The sequence below is a fragment of the Ascaphus truei genome, chromosome 2, assembly GCF_040206685.1.
Source record: "Ascaphus truei isolate aAscTru1 chromosome 2, aAscTru1.hap1, whole genome shotgun sequence".
Lineage (NCBI taxonomy): Eukaryota > Metazoa > Chordata > Amphibia > Anura > Ascaphidae > Ascaphus > Ascaphus truei.
This window is the reverse complement of record NC_134484.1, coordinates 299,659,360-299,667,568: the sequence shown is the minus strand read 5'-3', so window position 1 is coordinate 299,667,568 and position 8,209 is coordinate 299,659,360. Positions and strand designations below refer to the sequence as shown.

At 42.8% G+C, this 8,209-nt stretch overlaps 1 protein-coding gene across 6 annotated transcripts in view; it reads right to left on the bottom strand.

The window, feature by feature from the left end:
* The window catches only part of PLEKHG4B (pleckstrin homology and RhoGEF domain containing G4B), a 378,808-nt gene that overhangs the window by 210,999 nt on the left and 159,600 nt on the right, over positions 1 to 8,209 (bottom strand). The window lies entirely within an intron of this gene.

The window sequence follows — 8,209 nt, the reverse complement described above, 5'->3', positions numbered from 1 at the left end:
GCCCCCCCCAGGCTCTCCCTTTGCCCCCCCCCCCGGCTCTCCCTTTGCCCCCCACCCCCCCGGCACTCCCTTTGCCCCCCACCCCCCGGCACTCCCTTTGCCCCCCCCCGGCTCTCCCTTTGCCCCCCCCCCGGCTCTCCTTTGCCAAACCCCCCCCCCCCCGGCGCTCCCTTTGCCCCCCCCGGCGCTCCCTTTGCCCCCCCCTGGCTCTCCCTTTGCCCCCCCCTGGCTCTCCCTTTGCCCCCCCCCTGGCTCTCCCTTTGCCCCCCCCCCCTGGCTCTCCCTTTGCCCCCCCCCCTGGCTCTCCCTTTGCCCCCCCCTCCTGGCTCTCCCTTTGCCCCCCCCCCTGGCTCTCCCTTTGCCCCCCCCTGGCTCTGCCTTTGCCCCCCCTTGGCTCTGCCTTTGCCCCCCTTGGCTCTGCCTTTGCCCCCCTGGTGTTCCCTTTGCCCTCCTTGCCCCCTGGTGCTCCTTTGCCCCCCTTGCGCTCCCTTTTCCTCCCTGGCCCTCCCTTTGCTGCCCCCCTCCCCACCCCCCAGCGCCCTTTGCCTCCATGGCGCTCCCTTTGCCTCCCTGGCGCTCCCTTTGCCTCCCTGGCGCTCCCTTTGCCCCCCCCCCCCCCCCCGGCGCCCTTTGGAGAGCCGCCTGCTCGGATCGTCAGCCTTTCCTCGCTCCTCCGCCCCCCCCCCTCCAGTCACTCACATCCGTCGCTGACTCTGACTGTACTCCAATTTGTGTGTGTGTATTGGGGAGAGTGTGTGTGTGCGTGTATCGGTGGCTGTGTGCGTGTATCAGTGGCTGTGTGCGTGTATCGGTGGCTGTGTGTGTGTGTGTGTGTATCAGTGGCTGTGTGCGTATCAGTGGCTGTGTGCGTGTATCAGTGGCTGTGTGCGTGTATCAGTGGCTGTGTGCGTGTATCAGTGGCTGTGTGCGTGTATCAGTGGCTGTGTGCGTGTATCAGTGGCTGTGTGCGTGTATCAGTGGCTGTGTGCGTGTATCAGTGGCTGTGTGCGTGTATCAGTGGCTGTGTGCGTGTATCAGTGGCTGTGTGCGTGTATCAGTGGCTGTGTGCGTGTATCAGTGGCTGGGTGCGTGTATCAGTGGCTGGGTGCGTGTATCAGTGGCTGTGTGCGTGTATCAGTGGCTGTGTGCGTGTATCAGTGGCTGTGTGCGTGTATCAGTGGCTGTGCGCGTGTATCAGTGGCAGTGTGCATGTATCAGTGGCTGTGTGTGTGTATGTGTTTAGGTGGCTGTGTGCGTGTGTGTGTTTATCAGTGCCTGTATCAGTGGCTGTGTGTGTATCAGTGTCTGTGTGTGTGTGTGTATACATCAGTTTCTGTGTGTGTGTATATCAGTGGCTGTGTGTGTATGTATCAGTGGCTGTGTGTGTGTGTATCAGTGGCTGTGTGTGTATGTATCAGTGGCTGTGTGTGTATGTATCAGTGGCTGTGTGTGTATGTATCAGTGGCTGTGTGTGTGTGTGTGTGTGTGTGTGTGTGTTTGTGTGTGTGTATCGGTGGCTGTGTGTGTGTGTATCAGTGGCTGTGTGTGTGTGTATCAGTGGCTGTGTGTGTGTGTGTGTGTGTGTGTGTGTGTGTGTATCAGTGGCTGTGTGTGTGTGTATCAGTGCTGTGTGTGTGTGTGTGTGTGTGTGTGTGTGTGTGTGTGTGTGTGTATCAGTGGGTGTGTGTGTGTATGTATCAGTGTGTGTGTGTGTGTATGTATCAGTGTGTGTGTGTGTGTGTGTGTGTGTGTGTATGTATCAGTGGGTGTGGGTGTGTGTGTGTGTATCAGTGTGTGTGTGTGTGTGTGTGTGTGTGTGTGTGTGTGTGTGTGTGTGTGTGTAACAGTGGCTGTGCGTGTGTATCAGTGGGTGTATGTGGCTGTGTGTTTGTGTGTACACACACACAGCCACAGATACACACACAGCCACTCTCTCTCTGCCTCTCTCTCCCTCACTGTTTTATCTTATCTTAACTGCCGTATACCTACACCGAAATAACCTATACTGCTTTCTTCCAGATCTGACTCAAGTTTCACACGGGAGGCATCGGAAGACAGTTAGGGAACACCTCCCCTCCAGCATAGTACCTTGAGGAACTGCGGATCAGGTAAGATCCCAGGCGGGATTGCTGCTTTAGAAATTGTGAGGAGGGGGCATCCTGACACTGGTTAAGGGGTTCAGAAAGTCATTCACATCTGGCTTTTTTTTTTTTTTTTTTCGATTAGTGAGGTCAAAACACACACAGTAATACAGTATAAGTGTAATACAATAAAACTGTTATGTACAAAACGAATCCTGTTATTTGTTCTATCTAGGAATTTATTCAATTTCTTTAAGGTGCGGGGCTAGGTGGCGAGTAGATTTTTTTGGTTGGGCGATGACATTTTTTTTGCAAGCCAGTTTCGGATATAAAAAAGGTTTATTAAGTCGTCAAAAAGAGTACATGGTAACTTTGACGCGTTTCGGGACCTGCGTCCCTTTGTCAAAAAAAATCCTTTAATCCATGAGAAACATCATGGCATGGGATAAGTAAAAAAACACTCTCCCTTTATCGAAGAGAATATTTTTACAGACTGCGCCCGCGGCTACTGATATAGGAGTACCCCGCCTCCAGCTGATCTGTGTCACATGATTCAATGGCGCGAAATCGCCAAGTTACAATCCAATTGGCTCTATCACAGAGCCAATAGAATTAATGAACTGACTACTACACGCTCAGGTCGGGGGGCAATACACATCAGCTGCGCAATTACAGTGTGTCAAGAAGACATACAACAACACATAAAGACAAATAATAACGAACATTAAAACTAATTTTGAAACAAACAGTCTATAGAATGAAGTGGTGAGGAAAAAGATAGCAATGGATAATAATGTTCAAATGACATATATGATAAATCAAATGATAATAAAATGATTTGAAAAATGTATTAATTTACAAATAAACATAATATATAGCATCTTTTCTCATTACTTATAGACAGCTTGAGTTACATAAGCAAACACCAACTGTGAAATCTCTAACCTAATATCTTTAGAAATATATTCATATACAACCGATATATAATGGTATCATATATGTATAATAAAGATCATATTGTCCAAGCTAGCAACATGTATATTCTAATATTATAGATAATGTACTTTAATTTAATTTAAATTTAAACAAGAGCATAGAGGGAATCTAATGAGCATCAAAACCACACAGAATCCATAATTATTATTATAAAAATCTCATTTCAAGAAATGTTTTAATTCCCAAATCAATGTTCATACCCTTGGGAGCCAAAGTCCCAAGGGTATAAATCCAATGCATTTCACGAAGATTGAGGAGAGATTCTCTATCACCTCCTCTAGGATGATTAGTTACATGTTCAAGGGCACTAAATGTTAAACAATCTATTGAGCCTAGTGGACAGTTATTAAAATGTCTAGCTACTGGGAATTTACTGTCCTTATTCTTTATGGTTCTGATATGCTCACTGATTCTTATTTTCAAAGGTCTTATGGTTCTTCCAATGTAACTGCAACCACATGCACATCTTAGAACATAGACAACATATTTTGAATTACAGGTCAGAAAATAATTAATCCTATATTTTTGACCAGTATATATGCTTTTCATGGATTTAATAGAAAAGGCATATTTACAGGAATATTATCAGGATATTTGTCCAAGCATTACATGGAAGCTTTCTCGCTAGCCGATGAATTAAAAATAGGATTTATAGAATGAATCCTGTATGGAATCGGGGAACGCGTCCCCCGCGGCGCTTCCTCCTTACCTGCAACCTCCAGAAGCTCTGCGGACATCACCACGCGCGTGCACTGCTCCCTAGCTGCGTGTCAACATCCACTGATCACCTAATCACTCCCATCTGTCTCATGCACCGCTCCACCTATCCATGCCGCAACTGAGGCCGCACCTCCCCTTTGTCTGATTGGATCTCTTCCCTTATATATGCTCAGCTTTGCCACTGGAACTTTGGCTGAGCATAGTTCTTTGTAGCCTTGCTGTTCCCAGCTTTGCCTGTTTACAGTTTGACTTCCAGTCTACCGACCCGGCTTGACCCTTGGACTCCGCTTCTCTGGACTACTGACCCCGGCTTACCTCTGACCCGCATCTCTCCAACCCTGACCATGACACTCGTACATCAACTATTCTACTGTCTCCTATCCTCAACCAGGATCAAGACTCTCCTTATATCGCCAACCCCGACCATCCACTCGAGACGTGCCCTCGTTGCTGTGGGTGGCGTTTATACTCTTCCCACCTCAGTACCGGGGCAATGCCTTGTTCGTGGTGAGCACAAGCGTTACAAATCCTAAGTGAATTATAGCAGAGCATAATAGTCATTTTCAAAACTTCTGAATCTGACATGACTAATTGTACACACTAAATTGGAGTCCAAAGAATGTGTCCAGTCCATTTATACCTTAAAAAAAAAAAACTTATGTTGGGAGACACTTTTTTTTTTTAAATTAAAAAAATGTATATCAGGTTAAAAACTCAGGAAGCTAGGAGGGAAAATCAATAAAAAGGATCAGCAATCTGTCTAACCATGATTAGGCATGGTTTGTTCAAATTGGCCCACATAAAGCTAAACCTTATCTACCAGCTTCAACTTGATTTGATTTAACTAGTTATTTATTAAAAAGTGATCAGAACAAAATGCTGTAATGGTACACGTATATACAATCAATGTCCCAGTGGGGTATTAAAACAAATTCATTGGTCAAAGTGCCAAGGTACTATGAGGTATCAAGAACCAGTTCTTTGTTGTTTACAAACATGTAGTACCATCACTTACAGTATTTACAAATTTGCATTTAAAAGTTTATTTGCGAAGAAAAGAGATTAAAAAAGAAAAGTTTCATTTTCTTCCTTTTTAATTGTTATAGCATACATACTGTACAATAAAGAGCTTTGACAATGTTTTCCAGTTTCTGAGTCAGACAAGTATCATTATTATTTTTAAGCTCCTTCAACCAATGGACAATGTTACTGCTAGTGAAGTAAATCATGCAGATACAGAATCCTACTGATCAATTATGTCTGCCTTTCAACTGCATACATTTAGCTTTGCAGTTTCATAGAAGCAATTTAGTATTTTATTTTGCACATATCTATTATATCCTCCAGAACATGCATTAACCTTAGGCTATGAAGCTCATGTGTCAATTAAAAGTGCATATTTGTAGAAAGGTGGATAAACCAGTTGGATCAGAGTAATGTGACACTACATTACAAACAGCTATGTCTAGACCAGATCTATAGGCAAGGAGAAATCAAGGTATCACAGTTTAGAAAGTATAAAGAAAAGTTGTTTGGGCGCACTGCCATTTAAATGTATTTATTTATTTTTTTAAACATCTGCGCCAAATAGAATACAGGCAGTCCTCGGTTATCCGACACAATCTGTTACTCAAAATGGCGTTGGATAGCGAAACGTTGTAAAGCGAAACACATTTTCCCATAGGAACACTGTTTAAATTAAAGGTTCCGTTCCTGAAGGCATTTTTAACACTAAAATACACCAAATATTTTATGCAGACAATAAGATACGCAGCACACACATAAATTATATAGTGTATATACTGTATTATATATATAATATAACATAATAAATAATATATTATATAGTATAATATAATATTATATAGTATAATATTATATATATACGCTCTTACGACGCTTTGCAACGTTGTTTATGTGAATGTGTATATATATATATATATATATATATATATATATATATATATATATATATATATATATATATATATATATATATACACACACATACACAACGTTGCAAAGCGTCGTAAGAGCGTTGGATAAGCAGTTTTGGCGTTGTAAAAATGAACATAGGTATGCATTGCATAGCGTTGGATAAGCCATTCGTTGTAAAGCGAAGCGTTGTAAAACGAGGACTGCCTGTAGTTTACTTTTGATAAGAGATGTTTTGCCAGGGCCGACCTGACATAATGACACATTCTATAGTAAAGTGCCCTAACTCCTGATATTTTTGGTATTATCTATTAACGGATTTTCAAAACTATTATACATAAACAACCTTAGAAAAACCTAAATATAATATTGTATGTTTCAGTAAACTAGACCAAAGAGTTTGTAAAAGGTATACAAATATTATACATATAAAGGGTTAAACATGTATTACGTTTAATAGCTCACAGAGACTACAAACTACTAATTAAAGTCTACTGCTCAATAAAGTAGCCATAGAAAGAGAGCGCAGAGCCTTAAGCTACGATTATACCAGATGCCATTGAGCAGCAGTGCGATCCAGTGATGTCACCCTGATGCTGCCGCCAGGCGGCATCTTGAACAAGGAGGCAGCAGTGGAAGGAGACAACGAGGCATGGCCGTGAGCGGTTTACCCTCATTGGCTGAACCGCTCACGTGACGCGGCCGTCGCCTGCCAGAAACAAATTTCAAAGTCTCTTCAGGAGACTGCTGCCCTGCAGCTCCATGCGGCGCACAGATATGTGCACCTACATAGGATTTCTGCTATTTGTTTTTGCACCGCGCGGCTCCAGCATTTTTTTGTTATAATCATGACCTCAGGCAGTTTCCGGAATTAACGCAAGGCCCAGGCTCACCCCGCACCTTCTCCTCCTGCCTCCTCGGTCACCAGTGACAATCCGGAGAGGGGGCCAGCTGGAATAGTTAAAGGCAGGCATTGAGGGGCGGGAGAATATTCTGCACCCTTCCATCCACTATTTGGTTAAATTATGTTTTATTGCGTTATACTTTTATTAAATATATTTAAGGTGTCTATTGGGGGTTTTTTTTGCCTCTGTCGCAGTGGCTGATTGGGGGCTAAGTATAGGCGGGGCTCAATTACAGTAATGCCTGATGGTGGGCGAGTGGGTAGGGCTCATCGTGCTTTGAGTACCTAGGTCCCACCTCGCAATGACGTGGGGTCAGCTGAACGACTGGGACTTGGAACATTCCCAATTTACAGGCCATGATGTTAGCGTCATTGGCCCTACATATAGGTGGAGCACTCTGGCAGGGTTAAAACTTTCCCTTTTACAGTATTTAAATACCTTGTACCTCCAGACCTGTGTGTGTTTGCCTTATTTGCGGGATGTTGTGGGGGATTGGGGGAGTTGCATCGCAGGCTCAAAAGGTCATGCAGACAGGCCAACCTATTGTAGTTACAAGCCAAGATTGTCATTATTCCGGATGTTGGATGCAGTGATGGTTAACAATCAGGGCCGTTTTAAGACCTTCGTAAGGTTTAGGCACTTTTATTTCTAGAGGTCTGTGTCTGATATTTTTACTCATTTTTATGCTAATTTCATCGTTTGCTTGTTTCTTTCGACACTAGCGATATTTGGCATCAATACTTTTGTTTCAATATTTTAAAAAGGTATCGATACTTCGAAGGCATTTTAAATTAAAATTTGCTGTTTTCTCTTATTTTGTGATTTTTTTTGTTTAGGTATTTTTTCAAGTGAAATATTGTAGGCCCTAAAAGGTTCGTAGGCCCTAGGCACTGTGCCTAGTCGGCCTAATGTATAAAGCGGCCCTGTTAACAATAGAATAAACTAGTTCAACCTGCTAATATTACAACACAGATAGATACATACAAATTTCACAGTAAACAGAGTAGTTAAATGATTATACAGATACTCCAAAATTATCCAAATATACTCGACAATTAAGCAAACCTGGCACACAAATGAATCTACCCTACACCATAGAATAATATGGAAGTCCTTGTGGTTTAAAAAACCCCATTGTACAACAGCAGCAATATGGGCCAATAAAATGTAGCTCAATCTGCAGAGTATAGTTTCTTCAAAGACCAAGATGACAAATACATATAATACCATTATTTACCTATTGGGTATTAATATTTTGTAAAATGCAACGCAAATCCTGACATATTTGAAACACACATTACTACTCAAACTTGTTGATCACATTATTACAGCAGCTTCCCAATATGTACACATTACATTATCTGTTTTAAAAATATTGTTACACTATTTATTTGCACTGCTCTAAGAGATTGGGATTTCCTCCTCAAACAATGTGCTCTTGATCAGTTTATGATTTACTGACATCTTTTGTTCTCCGCATGTTTAACAGCAGACACTGTCAGAACCAGATAATATCAGCTGTAATAACAGACTATGCAAGTCTTTTCTTGTTCCCTATTTGTAATAGGGATA